We start from the raw sequence: 16,948 nt of genomic DNA on the forward strand, positions 1-16,948 counted from the left end.
ACTACTTTGCAGTGCTACTTTTGAAGAAAATCAGTGATTTAAATGATTAGATAGATGTCTTGACTCTCAATTCCCTTTGATTGGTCTACTTTTCAGTAATTTTACTAATACCACACTACTTCAACATAGCTTTGCAATGAGTCTTGGTATTTGGTAGAAGACATTTTCTCATCTTGTTCTTTTTAGGGGTGTCTTGGCAGCTTCCAGTTAGGATAATAGGAGATACAAACAGAACCCCGATGAAGTATTGTTTCCTAAAAAAAAAAAAAAAAAAAAAAAAAAAAAAAAAAACTGGAATCAAATCGTTCTAACCCTTGGTTCACAGGAAAAATATGGAGAAATATTTGTGACACCATGAATGAAATTGTAGGACATAAACTAAATGAAACAAGACAGAAAGACACTGCATGGTATCATTTTATCTTATATGTGGAATCCAAAGGGGAAAAAGTGTCAAACTTCCTAGAGACAGTGAGTATAAGAATGGTGGTGGCTGCCTGGGAATGGGGAGAGGTTACAAAAAGGGTACAAACTTTCAGCTTTAAGATGAATAGGATCTAAGGGTCTAATCTATAGCTTGGTGACTATAGTTGATAATGCAATATTCTATACTTGAAATTTGCTAAGAATAGATATTAAAGGGTCTCCCTGCCCCCCAAAGAGTTAGCTATGTGATGATGTGTTAAGTAATTCATTTGTGGGAATACTTTCACAGTATATATCAGTTCAACACATATATTAAAATTTTACTTATCAATTATACCTCATAAAGTTGAAAAAGAGGAGTTGAATTTGTTACGGTTGTCTGAGCAGGATACCCCACTTTCACACCAACTTCTTGAATAATCATGGCTCAATGATTTAGACCAACCTGGAGAAAAAACATTCTGTAGTATTTATGATGGTTTTATTTGTTATGATGATTTTACAAATTGAAGGTTTGTGGCAAACCCGTGTCAAGCAAGTCTTCTGGTACCATTTTTTCAGCAGCATTTTAAATTAAGGTACATACATTATTTTTTAATATGTAATTGCATACCTTGACTACTATAGTGTAATAACATATGCACTGGGAAACTAGAACATTCATGAGGCTCACGTTATTTCATAATTTGCTTGACTGCAGTGGTCTGGACTCTAAAATATCTCTGAGGTATGCCTGTATTCTAGGCCTTTCTTTTTCAAGTTACAGTATTTCCCTCCCTACTTGCTAATGCATCTTCTTTAATTTGCTAGAAACTCCAGCTTTCAAAAGGAGCGATTAAAGCCAACAAAAGTTATTGTTTTTTTGTTATTTGTTTTGTGACTTGATCAAAGGTTACTTTTCCTTCTGGTGAGTCTTTAACATATTGGAATGACTAGGTCATGCCAAGTAAACATTGTCTGGTCTAAATGCATCCAGGTACAAGTGAAAAAACACAATAAACCAAGTTTGAGATTCTCTCTCTCCCTTTTTTCATGCAGCCACATTTACTTTTCAGCCACACTTATTAGTAACGTAATGAAAACAACACCCCCAAGCCCTCCAAAAGACAGGAAGGAAAAGAAAGATGAAGCTAAAACAGCACCTCGGTGAACTGAACGAGCTTCATTTTTTAAAGTTTCACTACTTTTGCCGAGGATTCTGGGAAGTGTGGTCCAGTGCGCCGGGTATTCAGCGCTACTTCCGTTCCCTAGGGTGAGGGACCGTAGCCCTTGTTCCGGTGGGGGGTTCTGGGAAGTGTAGTCCGAGAGCAGCGTGCAGTCCGGGCACTTCCGCTACAGGAGTGAGAGGCTTCAGTATCTTCTGAGAGGTGAGTCAGTCAGTACCTGGAGTCTGGGTCTCTTATGATCCTGTCTGGATGTGGAATACGCAGCTTCCGCCCTCGCTTTCACCCTCGTGAAACAGAAGCAATGGAGGGCAGGGATGACGGTTTTTGTGTCTGGCGTTTGGTGAGGTTCTCGGGTCCCCTGGTTGGGGGCGAAGCTGGGTAGCGCTCTCCGAGTTTGAGAGTCTCTCAGCCCCTCGGTTTTCCTCGCCTCCCTTACCTTGTGCACGCTGTGCCATCTCTTAGGGATATACTCTTCGTAGAATTATCAGATTGCTCCGATTCACTTATGTAAAGAGTTAATAGTGGTACCTCCTTAGTTGGCATGTGATGAGATTAATGGGAAGCAAATGTGAAACTGCTTAGAACCGATCGCCGGCACCTGCTAAAAGCGGTCGATTGTTCAGTTTCTTCTTTCCGCGATGCTTTCAGTCCTTGAAAACCTCTGTGAGCCCCGGGTGTTCTGAGCTCCAGCTGCAGAGCCACTGGCTCTTCTCTAACCTCTGCAGAAAGAGGGGTTTTCCGTGGATTCCTTTGACACCCACAGCCCAGATCTTTTTTAAAGGAAGAAGAGGGTCTCACCCCTAGCCGGTGCATGGGGATGTCCGCTGTAAGTTATTCTGGGCCTGAGACACACAACTGTCTTTTCATTCTTCCATATCTTCCTATCTTTCCATTCCTGACCCTGATTTCTCAAAAAGGACTCACAGAGAGGAGTGAGTGAGTGACCCACGAATCCTGGTACATTGTCCCAACGTGAGGTAATTTTATTTTGCCGTTTCATTTCTGCCAGGTGGGCAACAAGATTCCTTCACTCATGAGCAGGTTTTTTCTACCGGACAAATGTTCCAATGTTTATAGAATAAATGGGAGGTTGGATGAGACCTGCTGATGAATGAGTAATAATAATCTGTTAACATAGTGAATGCCAGATACTCTTCTACAGGCTTTATATGCATTGTGAAGTGAAGTGAAAGTTGCTCAGTGGTGTCTGAATCTTTGCGACCCCGTGGACTGCAGCGTGCTAGGCTTCCCCATCCTTCACCATCTCCTGGAGTTGGCTCAAACTGATGTCCATTGAGTTGGCAATGACATCCAACCATCTCGTCCTCTGTCGTCCCCTTCTCCTTCTGCCTTCAATCTTTCCCAGCATCAGGGTCTTTTCTAATGAGTCAGGTCTTCGCATCAAGTGGCCAAAGGATTGGAGCTTCAGCATCAATCCTTCCAATGAATATTCAGGATTGATTTCCTTTAGGATTGACTGGTTTGATCTCCTTGGAGTCCAAAGGACTCCCAAAAGAGGCTTCTCCAGCACCACCGTTCAAGAGAGTCAATTCTTCAGCGCTCAGCCTTCTTTATGATCCAACTCTCATATCCATACATGACTACTGGAAAAACCATAGCTTTGACTATACAGACCCTTGTTGGGAATCTCATTCATCAACCTGGTTCCAACCCATCTGGGGTCTACATGCGTGTTAACCACCGTCACGTAGAGCCTGGATGGGTTGGAACCACGTTGATCACTGAGGTTCCCAAAACCCAGAGGAAAAAATTGGAAGATGCGATTTATCTTCTCTCCTCCCAATCAGGAACAGCCTCAGGATTTTACAGCTCAGAGGAACCTCTGAGATGGTCCAGCCCAATCCTTGCCTGAGAAAGTATGTCTTCTGTCATCCTTTGATTCCATGTGCGGAGTCTGTATTCTCCAACTCCCCTTTCGTTTCTCCCCAGTGACACCCTTCTTTGTGATTAGAGACCTGGAGACCAGCCCTGGAATCAGAGTTGGAGTCATGTGCTCTGTGATTATCAGTAAAGTAATTGCATGAATCCTCAGCTTTCTCTTCCATTATATGGGGAAAATAATCATCATATCATCACTTATTGAGAGCTTGTGTTATGTCCCAGGCACTGAGCCAAGGCTGTTTTTTTCCCCTATTTTAAAAAAAAATTTTTATTAAAAAAACTATTTTTTAGGCTGCTCTTTGTGATTTGTGGGGTTAAAGTTTCCTGACCAGGGTTTGAACCTATGCCCTCTGCAGTGAAAGCAGTCTTAACCACTGGACCACCAGGGAAGTCCTTTCTTCTGTTTTTTAACTTGAGATGTAATTCACATATACTTTTTCTTACAAAATATACAACTCAGTGGTTTTTAGTATATTCACAGGATTGTACAACCATCAGCACCGTCTAGTTCCAGAACATTTTCATCACCCCCAGAAGAAATCCCATGCCCCTGAGCCATCACCTCTCACTTGCCCCCTCCCAGGCCCTGGCAACCACTAATTGACTTTCTGTCTGGATGGACTTGCCTATTCAGGGCTATTGGACTTGCTCACTTAATCCCCAAAGCACCCTTATAAATTCAGATCTGCTGTGGCCACTACAGTATTCATTTAAGTGAGACAGACCATTGCACTTTTGTTTAAAATGAAAAAAAAAAAAAAAAAAGGAAACCTAGCAGTTGTATTTAAAAAAATTTTTTTTACTTCAGTCGTCATGGCAGAGGGGGATGTGCCATTGAGACTCTTCTGGCTACTTGAAGAAAATTCACAAGTACTGTATTTATACCTTTTATAGAACCAGATGCTGATATCAATGAAGTATCATTACAAGACCAAAAACTATTAAGTGACATAGCCAATCAGAACTATGGACTTGTCAGAAATAAGGGTGAATTTCTTAAGACAGAGCATTGAACAGTCTCTGAAATCTGAATGTTATAAAAAGACTCTTTTAATGGAATGAAGGCAAAACAAAACACACTTCTAGCATTCAGGAAATTATGAAGGTTTCAGGAGCCCTGTGTCAGGAACTGAGGGCAGAAAAACCAGTATCTTATGTCACAGGAGTAGCACCAGGGTTGACCTGGGACCTGTTGGCCCCAGAGTCCACTCTCATAGCCAGCACATCCCACAGCCTTTCATTTCCCCCAATACCCAGGATGAGAATGATGGCCCTGAACCCCAGGAGCCCCAAGGGACTCTTGTATGAGCTCTGCTGCTTAAGGGCCAGAGAGGCTGGTGATTCACATGAAGCAGCCACTTGGGCTTGGACCTATGTCTCAAGGCTTCTTTCTCCTTTGCCACTATGTCTTCCCAGGACTCTTGACTTCCCCCAGAATGGGTGGCAGAGCATGACCAAGTTCTAGGTGAGTTGAGTTTTATCTCTTAAAATTACATCTCTTTCTGCAAAGATTCTCTTTTCTTAAAGATTAGGCACATTTTTAAAAATTGAAGTGTAATTGATTTACAGTGTTGTGTTAATTTCCACTGTACAGCAGAGTATTTGTGTTATGCATATGAACACATTCTTATTCAAATTCTTCCATTATGGTTTATCACAGGGTATTGAATATAGTTCTCTGTGCTATACAGTAGGACCTTGTTGTTTATCCATCTTATGAATAGTAGTTTGCATCTCCTAATTCCGAACTCTCAGTGCATCCCTCTTCCACCCTTTGACAATCACAAGTCTTTTCTCTATTATCATGTTTTTTTTTTTTTCTCTTTTATTTTCTTCTCTTCTGTTATCTTTTTTCTCTTCCATGGGAAGGATAAAGGAAGAAAACATTCCTTGTATGCCATGTACTTGCTTTTTTTTGGTTGTATTTTTTGCTTTTGCTTTTAGTTATTTTTTTTATTTTGTCATCTTCATTTCACAAATAATAGTACAGAAACTCAGACATCAAAAAATCTGAAAAACTCAAATTACTACACTGCTTGTAAGTCAGCTATACTTTATTTACTTAAAATCATAGTCTATGATACTTTATTTACTTAGAATCATCATCTAGGTACAGATTTCAATTTTATATTTTCACTTAATATTATCAATTGAGTTTTTTTATGATTCAGCATTCTTTTATGTATTACCTCAGAAGGGTTTCTGTGTTTTATTTAACCATTCAGAAGTCACAGTTAAGCCTACAGATTGTTGTACCTCTGAATAAATTTCGTTTTGATTCATAACACTTTTGCTTAGGGCTTTTAAAAATGAAATATAATTTACTTACAAAAACTACACAAATCTTAAGTGTTTGGTCAATGACAGTTGTATATCCTGTTTTCAAGGTTGTGTAATTGTATTAGCCCACTATCCAAAACAGAAATAAAAACTCTTACATTCTCATGTCTCTTTCAAGTCAGTTTCTTTGACTGGGAAGCATCTCCTGATCTGTCATCATATGATTAAATTTGTTTGTTTTCAAATTAAACATAATTAACAAAATCACACTGTATGTACTCTTGTACCTCTTTGACCCTGCATAATGTTTTTGAGATTCAACTGTGTTGTTGCAGGTGTCAGTAATCCATTCATTTTTATCATATTCCATTTTATGAATAGATCACAGTTTGTCCTTTTAAAAGATATATTTGAGTTGTTTGTAGCTGTAATGTATTTATTTTTTAAATTTCATAATTTATTTGTATATCATTTATGTCATTCATTAATTTATTTTTTTGCCCATAGTTTGTGGCATATGGGATCTTAATTCCCTGACCAGGGATTGAATCCAAGCCTCCTGCCAAGGGAGCATGGAGTTTTAACTACTGGACTGCCAGGGAAGTCCCTATTTGTAGCTTTTAATTGTTTTGCTCTCATGATCATGCCTCACAGACCTTCTTAGGGATGTGTTTTCATATCTCTTGGGTAAACATTTAGAAATGGAATGACTGAATTTTTAGGGTAAGTGACTATAAACTCTTCTACAAAATACCTGTACCATTTGACAGCACATCAGTGGTGCATGAAATTTTCAGTGTGCCCTTCTTCTTTTCTGTCATTTGGTATTATGGACCTTGTTTCTTTAAGCCATTCTAATGAAATGACAGGCTTTCCTTGTGGCTCAGCTGGAAAAGAATCTGCTTGCAATGTGAGAGACCTGGGTTTGATCCCTGGGTTGGGAAGATCCCCTGGAGAAGGGAAAGATTACCCACTCCAGTATTCTGGCTTGGAAAATTCCATGAACAGTATAGTCCATGAAGTCACAAAGAGTCAGACAAAAGTGAAGAAGAACTAAAGAGCTTCTTGATGAAAATGAAAAAGGAGAGTAAAAAAGTTGGTTTAAAACTCAACATTCAGAAAACTAAGGTCATGGCATCTGGTCCCATCACTTCATGGCAAATAGATGGGGAAACAATGGAAAAAGTGACAGACTTTATTTTCCTGGGCTCCAAAATCACTGCAGCCATGAAATTAAAAGACGCTTGCTCCTTGGAAGAAAAGCTATGACCAACCTACACAGCATATTAAAAAGCAGATTACTTTACCAACAAAGGTCCATCTAGTCAAAGCTATGATTGTGAGAGTTGATATGGATGTGAGAGTTGGACTATAAAGAAAGCTGAGTGCCAAAGAATCGATGCTTTTGAACCGTGGTGTTGGAGAACACTCTTGAGAGCCCCTTGTACTCCAAGGAGATCCAAACTGTCAATCCTAAAGGAAATCAGTCCTGAATATTCATTGGAAGGATTGATGCTGAAGCTGAAACTCCAATACTTTGACCACCTGATGCAAAGAACTGACTCATTGGAAAAGACCCTGATACTGGGAAAGATTGAAGGTGGGAGGAGAAGGGGATGACAGAGGATGAGATGGTTGGATGGCATCACCAACGCAATGGACAGGAGTTTGAGTAAGCTCCGGGAGTTGGTGATAGACAGGAAAGCCTGGCATGCTGAAATCCATGGGGTCACAAAGAGTCGGACAGGACTGAGTGACTGAACTGAATGGAATGACATCTCACCATGACTGTGATTTCTTTTTCCCTCATGATGTTGAATACTTTTTCGTGGGTTTTCTCTATTGTCATATCTCTTATGAAAAGCTTGCTGAAGTTGTTTGCCCATTTAAAAATTTGGCTTCTACTTTTTATTATTAAGGAGTTCTTTATATTTTCTGAGTTCAAGTCCTTTGTTATATATACATTTTGGGAGTAATTTTTTCCATTCTGTGGTTTGTCTGTTTGCTTTGTTAATTGTGTCTTTTTATATCATTTTGAGGTGAAATTTACATGTAATTTACATATAATAAGTGTATTTGATCAATTCTGACAAACATACCCATGTGACAACTGCCTCAGTCTAGATGTAGACTATTTTCATCACCAAAAAGATTCCCTCATCCCCAGTTAATCCCTATCCCACATGCCTGACTATAGGCAGCAGCTGATTTACTTTATGTCACTACAGACTAGATTCATCATTTCTTGAGTTTCATGTTAATGGAATTACACAGTATGTACTCTTTTTGTGCCTGGCATCATTTGTTCATTTTGAACACAGGTCAATAGTTTGCTCCTTTTTATTGTTTCATTGTATTTCATTGCATATTTCACTTGATATACCACAATTGGGTTATTCATCCACCTCCTGATGTGCTTTTTTATTGTGATAAAATATACATAGCATAAAATTTACCATTTTAACCATTTTTAAATGTGCAGTTCTGTACTTTTAAGTACATTCACACTGTTGAACACATCTCCAGAACTTTTTTCTTCTTCTCAAAGTGAAATTCCATACCCATTAAACAGTGACTTCCTACCCCCCACACCCTACTGATCATAAGATTGAGGCTACATGTTTTTGGTGTTGTAGGAGGCAGTCCTTCAAGGAGGTGGCTGTGACCTTCACCAAGGAGGAGCTGGGACGGCTAGACTTGGCCCAGAGGAAACTGTACCATGACATGATGCTGGAGAACTTCTGGAACCTGGTCTCCATGGGTGAGGGCTCAGGGACTCTGTCAACCCTCAAGAGTGCCTTGGTGTCAACATGTTTAAGATTTTGGGGTTCTTGAAATGCTTCCTTGCATGTGGGGGCCTGAATTTCCTCCTTTTTATGGGACATCTTATTTATTCCTTATCTGTTTTCTCAAATTGCAGTTGTCACATCTTGTGGTTTAAAGTCAGTTAGTGAATTGTATCATTATTGCATTTAATGAACTAGGACAGAAGTAGCATAGCTTGTCAGAAACTGCATACAGTGCAACAGAAACTGTGAGTAAAAAGCAGGAAAGGAGCTATGATAAAAGTAGTTAATCAGGGACTTCCCTGGTGGTCCAGTGGGTAAGAGACTCCGTACTTCCAGTGCAGGGGGCACAGGTTCAAGCCCCTGGTCAGGTAACTAAGATCCCATGTGCTGCAGGACACAACCAAAAAACAAGCAAACAAAAGAACAAAGTTAACTGGCAGTTGAAATAAGCTAATCTATTTAATCATGTGAAGTAAAACTTCTGTACAATATGAAAATAAAAACACATAAATATTGAGATCTACAAAGCTGTAAAAGTAGAATCCTTATTTTAAAAAAAAGTAGATAATGGTTAGGACTCAGTCACTTGTTTTAGTGATGTGCATCTGTTTATTTGCGTGCCCAATCACAACAGAAGAGATATTTATTACAATAGGTCATGATCAGAATTTGGAAAAATACTGCTCAGAGTGCATGAAGATCGTAGTATTGGAATTAAAAATTTTGTTTTTATTCACCTTACACATGTATGGTTACTTTGTCACAGGATATCAACCCTTCACGTTAGATATAATACTCCAGTTGGGGAGAGAAGAGCAGCTTTGGGTGATGGAGCCAGAAACCCGAGATGAGTGTTCAGGTGAGAACCATGCAGGTCTGAGCCCTTGCAGCTCACAGAGAGTGGTGCTAAGTGGATCTCACTGTCCACTCCTCCTGCAGACAGCTCACGAGTGGAGGATAAACCGGTGTGATGAAAGGATTATTTCAGAACACAGCTCATCTTCTGACGAATGTCTAACTTGAGTTTCTATGTACCTAATTAGTCATCTGTTGCTGTATGACAAATTGTTCTTCAATTTCTCAGCTTAAAACTATAGACATCACAGTTTCTGTGCATCACAATTCTGGGGCAGCCTCGCTCACGATCTCATAAGATCTCAAGTCTGCCAGAGCTGCAGTCCTTTGAGGGCTTGATGGGCCTGAAGGACGTGCTTCCAAGATGAGGTCATTCACAGAGTTGTTGGCAGGAGGCCTCAGTTCTACCCTGGCTTGACAGGAGAGGAGGCCTTAGTTCATTGGCAAACAGCCCTCTCCCTGAATGTTCTTAAAACACAGCAGCTAGTTTTCCCAAGGTACTTGCACTCAAAGAGTAGAAGGCAGAAACTACAGTGTCTTTTATGGGATAATCTTGGAAGTGATCACTAGCACTTCTGCTGTATCCTATTGGCTTCACAGACCAATCCTGATAGGTTGTGGAGGGGACTTCAATAGGGTGTTCATATTAGGAAGCAGGGATCATTTGAGGCTGTTTTGTGTGCTGGCTACCACAGCACCTATTGGTATTTGCTGATTCATATCTACAAAACCTGGAAGATAATATTGGCCATTCAGGCTTATCAGAAAATCCAGCCAAATTGAGCAGCAATAATTATCATAGGATTTTTTTTATTGCCATAGGATGTGTCAGCTAAGGGAATAAGTTTTCTAGTTTTTTTCCCCAGTTATAATGTTCATTAGTTGAATATTATATATTCAGACATCATTGAAATAAAGAAGAACTCGCTCAAATCTAGCTTATGTATTGTGCTTGTGCTCAGTCATCTCCAACTCTTTGTGACCCCATGGACGTGGCCTTCTGAGCTCCTCTGCCCATGGGATTTCCCAGGCAAGAATACTGGAGTGGGTTGCCATTTCCTACTCCAGGGGATTTTCCCAACCCAGGAATCAAACCCACATCTCTTGCATCTCCTGCACTGGCAGGAGGATTCATTACCACTGTGCCACCTGGGAAGCCCAGCTTATGTATTAACATGTGCATTTAGTGGCTAAATTGAGGAAAATAAAATTATCATCTCATGGGTTCATTATCAGGACAGAGGCGATGTCTCCCTTTGCAAATATATTCTTTTCACTTTTGCTGAGAACATCCCATGCTCTGTAGCACTGTATTTCTCTTTTGACCTCATCTATATGCCTCGGCATATTAGTTCCTTTTTTAAATTTTAATTTTATTCATTCATTTATTTATTTTTAGGCCATGCCATGCAGCATGTGGGATCTTAGTTCCCCAACCAACAGATTGAACTGATACCCACTGCATTGAGAATGCAGAGTTTTAACCACTGGACCACCAGGGAAGTCCCATCAGCATACTTCTAAATGAGTCCCATTATTACTTCTTTGTTTCCATAGGCATGATAAAACTAAGAATCCAGCTGAACAATGCACTGGTTGAATAGGATCTTCCAACACAGTCGACCTGTGAAATATCTTATATCCCTGAACTTGTCCTCACTTTAATCTCTGAATTTTTTATCCTTCTAGGACACAGGAATCAAAATGAATTCAAGAAATAGGACTAATACACATTTTGCATGAAGGCCTTATGTGCAGGCAGATATGGGAACAATTTACAAATAAATTAACCAGAACTCAGGACTCAATAATAGGTCTGCAAAGCAACAAGTCCAAATTACTAAAACAAGTTGATTCCTCCTGTTGGGTGCAGGCAAGAGAATCTGCTGAGGTTGCTGAAGATGAGAACTGTGTGGGAAAGCTTCAAGGGAAGAGTTCCAATAGTGTCAACAATCAATAGCCTCAAATTCAGACCTCCTGAGATTTCTGGAGGAAAATGAATCTGAGAGAGTCAGAATTATCAGAGTAGGTATCAGCTGCTGCTAAGTCACTTCAGTCGTGTCTGACTCTGTGTGACCCCATAGATGGAAGCCCACCAGGCTCCCCTGTCCCTGGGATTCTCCAGGCAAGAACACTGGAATGGGTTGCCATTTCCTTCTCCAATGCATGAAAATGAAAAGTGAAAGGGAAGTCATTCAGTCGTGTCTGACTCTTAGTGACCCCATGGACTGCAGCATACCAGGCTCCTCCATCCATGGCATTTTCCAGGCAAGAGTACTGGAGTGGGGTGCCATTGCCTTCTCCAAGGTATCAGCAAATTGACGTAAAAAATAAACTGTGGCCGTGTGATCATTGCATCATGAGAATGATCTCTCATCACCATGGTGATCAGGAAGTACACAAAAGCAAGATGGCATTTGGTCACAATAATTGTGGGAAAGACTTTGTGAGGAACACATCCCAGCATAGCATCATCCACTCAGAAGGTCAGACCTCTGATGAGAATGGAAAAGGCATCAACCTTGGCTCTGATCTTGAACTTCAGCAGCAGCTGCAAGAAGGAGAGGAGCCCCGTATGTATAGTGAGTATGGGAAGGGCTTGAGTCAGAGCTCACATATGCAAACCCACCAGAGAGCCAACCCAGGGGAGAAACCCTACAATGTCAGGTATGTGCTGAGTGCTTCAATCAGAACTCCTCCTTTCCTGCTGATGAGCCCATTCACCCCAGGGTGGATCTGTATAGATGTGGCCAGTATAGGAAGGGCTTCAGTCATGTCTTAGTTGACATGTTGCTGTGTGGACAACACTGAAGAGAAATCTTGGAAATGTGAGCTGTGTGGTAAAGGCTTCAATAAGATATCACAACTTCAAGCCCATCAAACAGCCTACCCTCAAGACAAAACATCCAAATGAAACATATGTGACAGAATGTTCAGCCAGAGCTGTGGTCCTCTTCAAAAAGTTCACACTGGAGAGAAACCACGTAAATGTGAGGTATGTGGGAAAGACCAGTAAGGCCTCAAACCTTTAAGCCCATCAGAATCCACACTGGGGAGAAACCCTACAAATGTGATGTGTGTGATAAGAACTTCAGCTGGAATTTCCATCTTCAGGGCCATCAGAGAGTCCACAGAGGAGAGAAACCCTACAAATGTGATATGAGTGGCAAGGACTTCAGTCAGATTTCCCATCTTCAGGCCCATCAGAGAGTCCACATAAGGGAGAAACCCTACAGATGTGATATGTGTGGGAAAGGCTTCAGTCAGAGCTCATATGTTCAAGACCACCAGTGGGTCCACACCTGAGAGAAACCCTACATGTGCGATGTGTGTGGGAAGGGTTTCAGTTGGAGCTCACATCTTCAAGCACATCAGAGAGTCCATACAGGGGAGAAACCCTAGAAATGTCAAGAATGTGGGAAAGGCTTCATCTGGAACTGACACCTTCATGTTCTTCTGAGTATCCACACAGGAGAGAAACCCTTTAAGTGCAGCATGTGTGGGAAGAGCTTCAGTCAGACCTCCCATCTTCATTGGAGGGTCCATACAGGAGAGAAACCCTACAAATGTTTTGACAGTGGTAAGGGCTTTAGCAAGAGTTCTTGTCTTCAGGTTCATCAGAGAGTCCATAGTAGTGATCAGTCCAGTACACATGACAAGTGTGATAAAAATTTCTTCAGAACCTAGACGTGACATTTTTATCAGAAAACCCACACAGCAGGGGCTAGTTATAAAATGTTGTATTTTAAGAATTCAAGAGGGAGCTATATTTTTTACAGTCATCTGAATTCCAATGAGGAGACCTGCTTGTATGATATGGCTGGTGTGTCCAACAGAGACCAAAATGTCACAATTTTCAAGGAAATATACAGCAGTGAAACCCTATAAGGATGGTGCAGTGGGTTTCAATCAGAACTTTCACATTCAATAGAATCTACATAGGGAAGGCTTTACAATTAGAAGTACTCTCAGGACTTTAGCAAAAGTATAATGATGGACACAACAAAATCCATGTCCACTAGAATGTAGGTTCCATGGGGGCAGGAAATCTACTTGCTGCTATACAGCCATGACCTGGCACCAGTGCCAAACATAGCAGGTGCCCTGGAATTTGTATCACTCGAAGGATAGGAAAACCTACTATAAATAGGACAAACATTTGAAAATTTTAGTGCACTCAATCCCAGTTAATCACAATAAATTGTACTAGGAAAAGGATTCTTAGAAGAGGCCTTAAAGATTAATTCAAAGAAATGATCATTTAATAAAGATATGTAAAATCATGCAATCTGCAATTTGAATGTTAGATTTTTTTCATTGCATTCTGTCCTGCTTAGCTTCACTTTACAGGCAGAAAAGGACCCAAGTTTTTATCTTACCAGTTAAGACTTTCTCTGGACAGTGTACCATCAGTCATATGTAGTGTAAGTTTCATTATTTTTCTTTTATTGGGTCCTTGGTGACCAGACTGAACAGAGAAAGTTGGTTTTCTCTCCATAAAATTTTGTGGCAAAGAGTGTACAAAAGGGGGAAACATATTAAAACATGCATTCTAGATGCTGCACTAAGCTATTAAGGCAGAATGTTTTGAATACCACTCTGTACCTCTCAGATGCTTTCAAGTTTGCTTGGTTGAACGGTTTACTCGGGTGTACATTTACTGGAGGCTTTCCACTATTGTTTTATTGAAATATAGTTAATTTACAATGTTGTATTACTCTCAAGTGTTCAGCAAAGTGATTCATGTATATATTGGTATATTCTTTTTCAGATTCTTTTCCCCTATAGGTCATTACAAGATATTGAGTAGAGTTCCCTGTGCTATATAGTAGAACCTTGTTCTCACAGTTTCTTCTGGGCCTTACCTTCCAGGACACTGGATACTTTAATTCTATTCTATCTCAAGTTTCATGTTACTGAAGAAATCCAGGGCCATCACCAGACCCTGGAGTGGGCTGCTCAGAGCTCCTGGTGGTTTGTAACCATTAGGATGTTCTCAATTGCAAGAAACAGGAAACTCAACTCAAACTAGCTGAGACAAAAAGGAGGATTATGTACTTAATTCAAACTCTTTTTCAGATAATCCCAACATCTGAATTGGTATTGATGTCTGTTAATTGTTTTTTCTCATTCAAGTTCTGATTGTTCTGGTTCTTGGTATGATGAGTGATTTTTGTTGTTGTTGTATACTGGATATTTAGGGTATGCTGCTGCAAGACTTTGGATCCTATTTGATCTTTTGTGGCAGGAAACCTGTTTAGGTGTAGTACACAGTTAAGGGCTTCCCAAGTGGCTCAGCAGTAAAGAATCCACCTGCAGTGCAGGAGTCACATGAGATGCGGGTTCAATCCCTGGGTCAGGAAGATCCCCTGGAGGAGGGAATGGCAACCCATCCCAGTATTCTTCCCTGAGAAATCCCATGGACAGAGGAGCCTGCTGGGCTATATTCCATTGGGTCGCAAAGAGTTGGACATGACCGAAGCAACTTAGCACACACTCACATGCCAGGTCTTAGTTGTGGCATGTGGGATCTACTTCCCTGACCAGGAGTTGAACCCAGGGCCCTTGCATTGGAAATGTGGAGTCTTATCCAATGGAACACCAGGGAAGTATTTCCCCAAATTCAGTTTAAGTGATATTCCTCAAGTCTACTTAGCTTACACCCAGGATGGAGGATTTACTGTGAATAGGGGTAGAAAGAGCTCCAGAGAGATCAAATACCTTCATATTCACTAGAGTCCATGAGGAGGAGAAGCCCTACAAGTGCTGTGTGTGTGGAAAGGATATTGCATACAGCTGAGTTTTCACACTCATCTGAGGGTTCTTTCAGTAGATGAATCCTATACGTGTAATGAATGAAACAGCCATGAAGGTGATGAGTGGAGTAAAGGTTGATTTGGAATTTAGATCTTTGTGTCCATCTCAGAACCCACGAGCTTCCCCGGTGGCACTAGTGATAAAGAACCCACCTGCCAATGCAGGAGATGCACGAGAAGTGGGTTCAATCCCTGAGTCAGGGAGATTCCCTGGAGGAGGGCATGGCAACCTACTCAAGTACTCTTGCCTGGAGAATTCCATGAACAGAGGAACTTGGGGGCTACAGTCCATGGGATCTTGAAAGAGTCCGACATGACTGAAGTGACTTAGCACACATACATGCACAGAACCCATGAGAGGCTCCATGCGTATGAAAAAGATATTAAGGACTTCAAGTGAAACTCATACCTTTTTATTCAGCAGAGGTGCATGAGGAAAAGAAAACCACGTGTATATGAAGAGTTTATTGCTTTTAATAACAGTTCAGACCTCACTCATCAGAGCCTGCACAAGAGGACAGAAATTCTATGCATATGGTCAGTACTCGACTTGTCAGGGTTCAATAGAGAAACAGATGCCACTCTCTATATTCCAGGCATGAATGCTTTGTGTGTGTGTGTGCGGGGTGGGGGGGGGGGGGTTTCATTGTAGGGTTGTATTTTTTTTTGCCCTGCCATGTGGCATGTGGGGTCTTAGTTCCCTGACCAGGATCAAACCTGTGCCCCCTCCAGTGGAAGCTCAGAGTCCTAACCACTGGACTGCCAGAAAATTCCCATGGAGTGTTCATTTTGCTTGGAGTGTAGTTGATTTGCAATGTTGTGTTAGTTTCTGCAGGCACACATGCTTTTAATGCAAGCAATAAGAGGCATACACACTTTTGGCAGAGTTGAGGGAATGGTAGTCAGGCAAGCCAACGGCAGCCTGCAGCACCAAGTTAGGCTCTCAAGAGCTTTCTCTCTCTTTTTTAAAAATTTTATTTACTTATTTTTGGCTGTGCTGGCTCTTTGTTGTTGGGTGGGCTTTCTCCAGTTGTTGGGTGGGGGCTACTCTCTAGTTGTGGTGGTTGGGCTTCTCATTGTAGTGTCTTCTCTTGTTTGCAGAGCACAGGCTCAATAATTGTAACATATGGACTTAGTTGCTCTTTGGCATGTGGGATCTTTCCAAACTAGGGATTGAACCCAAGTGTCCTGCATTGCTCACAGATTTCTTTACCATCTGAGCCACCAGAGAAGCCCAGGAAACCCCTCTAGAGGGACCCTAAACTGTGACAAAACAGAACAAACAGTTCAATTCAGTCGCTCAGTCGTGTCCAACTCTGCGACCCCATGAATCACAGCAAGTCAGGCCTCCCTGTCCATCACCAACTCCCAGAGTTCACTCAAACTCATGTCCATCAAGTCAGTGATGCCATCCAGCCATCTCATCCTCTGTTGTCCCCTTCTCCTCCTGTCCCCAATCCCTCCCAGCATCAGGGTCTTTTCCAATGAGTCATCTCTTCGCATCAGGTGGCCAAAGTATTGGAGTTGCAGCTTCAGCATCAGTCCTTCCAATGAACACCCAGGACTGATCTCCTTTTAGGTTGGACTGGTTGGATCTCCTTGCAGTCCAAGGGACTCTCAAGAGTCTTCTCCAACACCACAGTTCAAAAGCATCAATTCTTTGGCACTCAGCTTTCTTCACAGTCCAACTCTCACATCCATACATGACCACTGG

At 41.2% G+C, this 16,948-nt stretch overlaps 2 pseudogenes; both read left to right on the plus strand.

Moving 5' to 3' along the window:
* Positions 1 to 1,392: 1,392 nt before the first annotated feature.
* Positions 1,393 to 13,709, plus strand: LOC112580123 (annotated as a pseudogene).
* LOC123330145 lies at positions 12,201 to 13,709 on the plus strand (annotated as a pseudogene).
* Positions 13,710 to 16,948: the final 3,239 nt, after the last annotated feature.

The sequence above is a fragment of the Bubalus bubalis genome, chromosome 18, assembly GCF_019923935.1.
Source record: "Bubalus bubalis isolate 160015118507 breed Murrah chromosome 18, NDDB_SH_1, whole genome shotgun sequence".
In the NCBI taxonomy this organism is placed as follows: domain Eukaryota; kingdom Metazoa; phylum Chordata; class Mammalia; order Artiodactyla; family Bovidae; genus Bubalus; species Bubalus bubalis.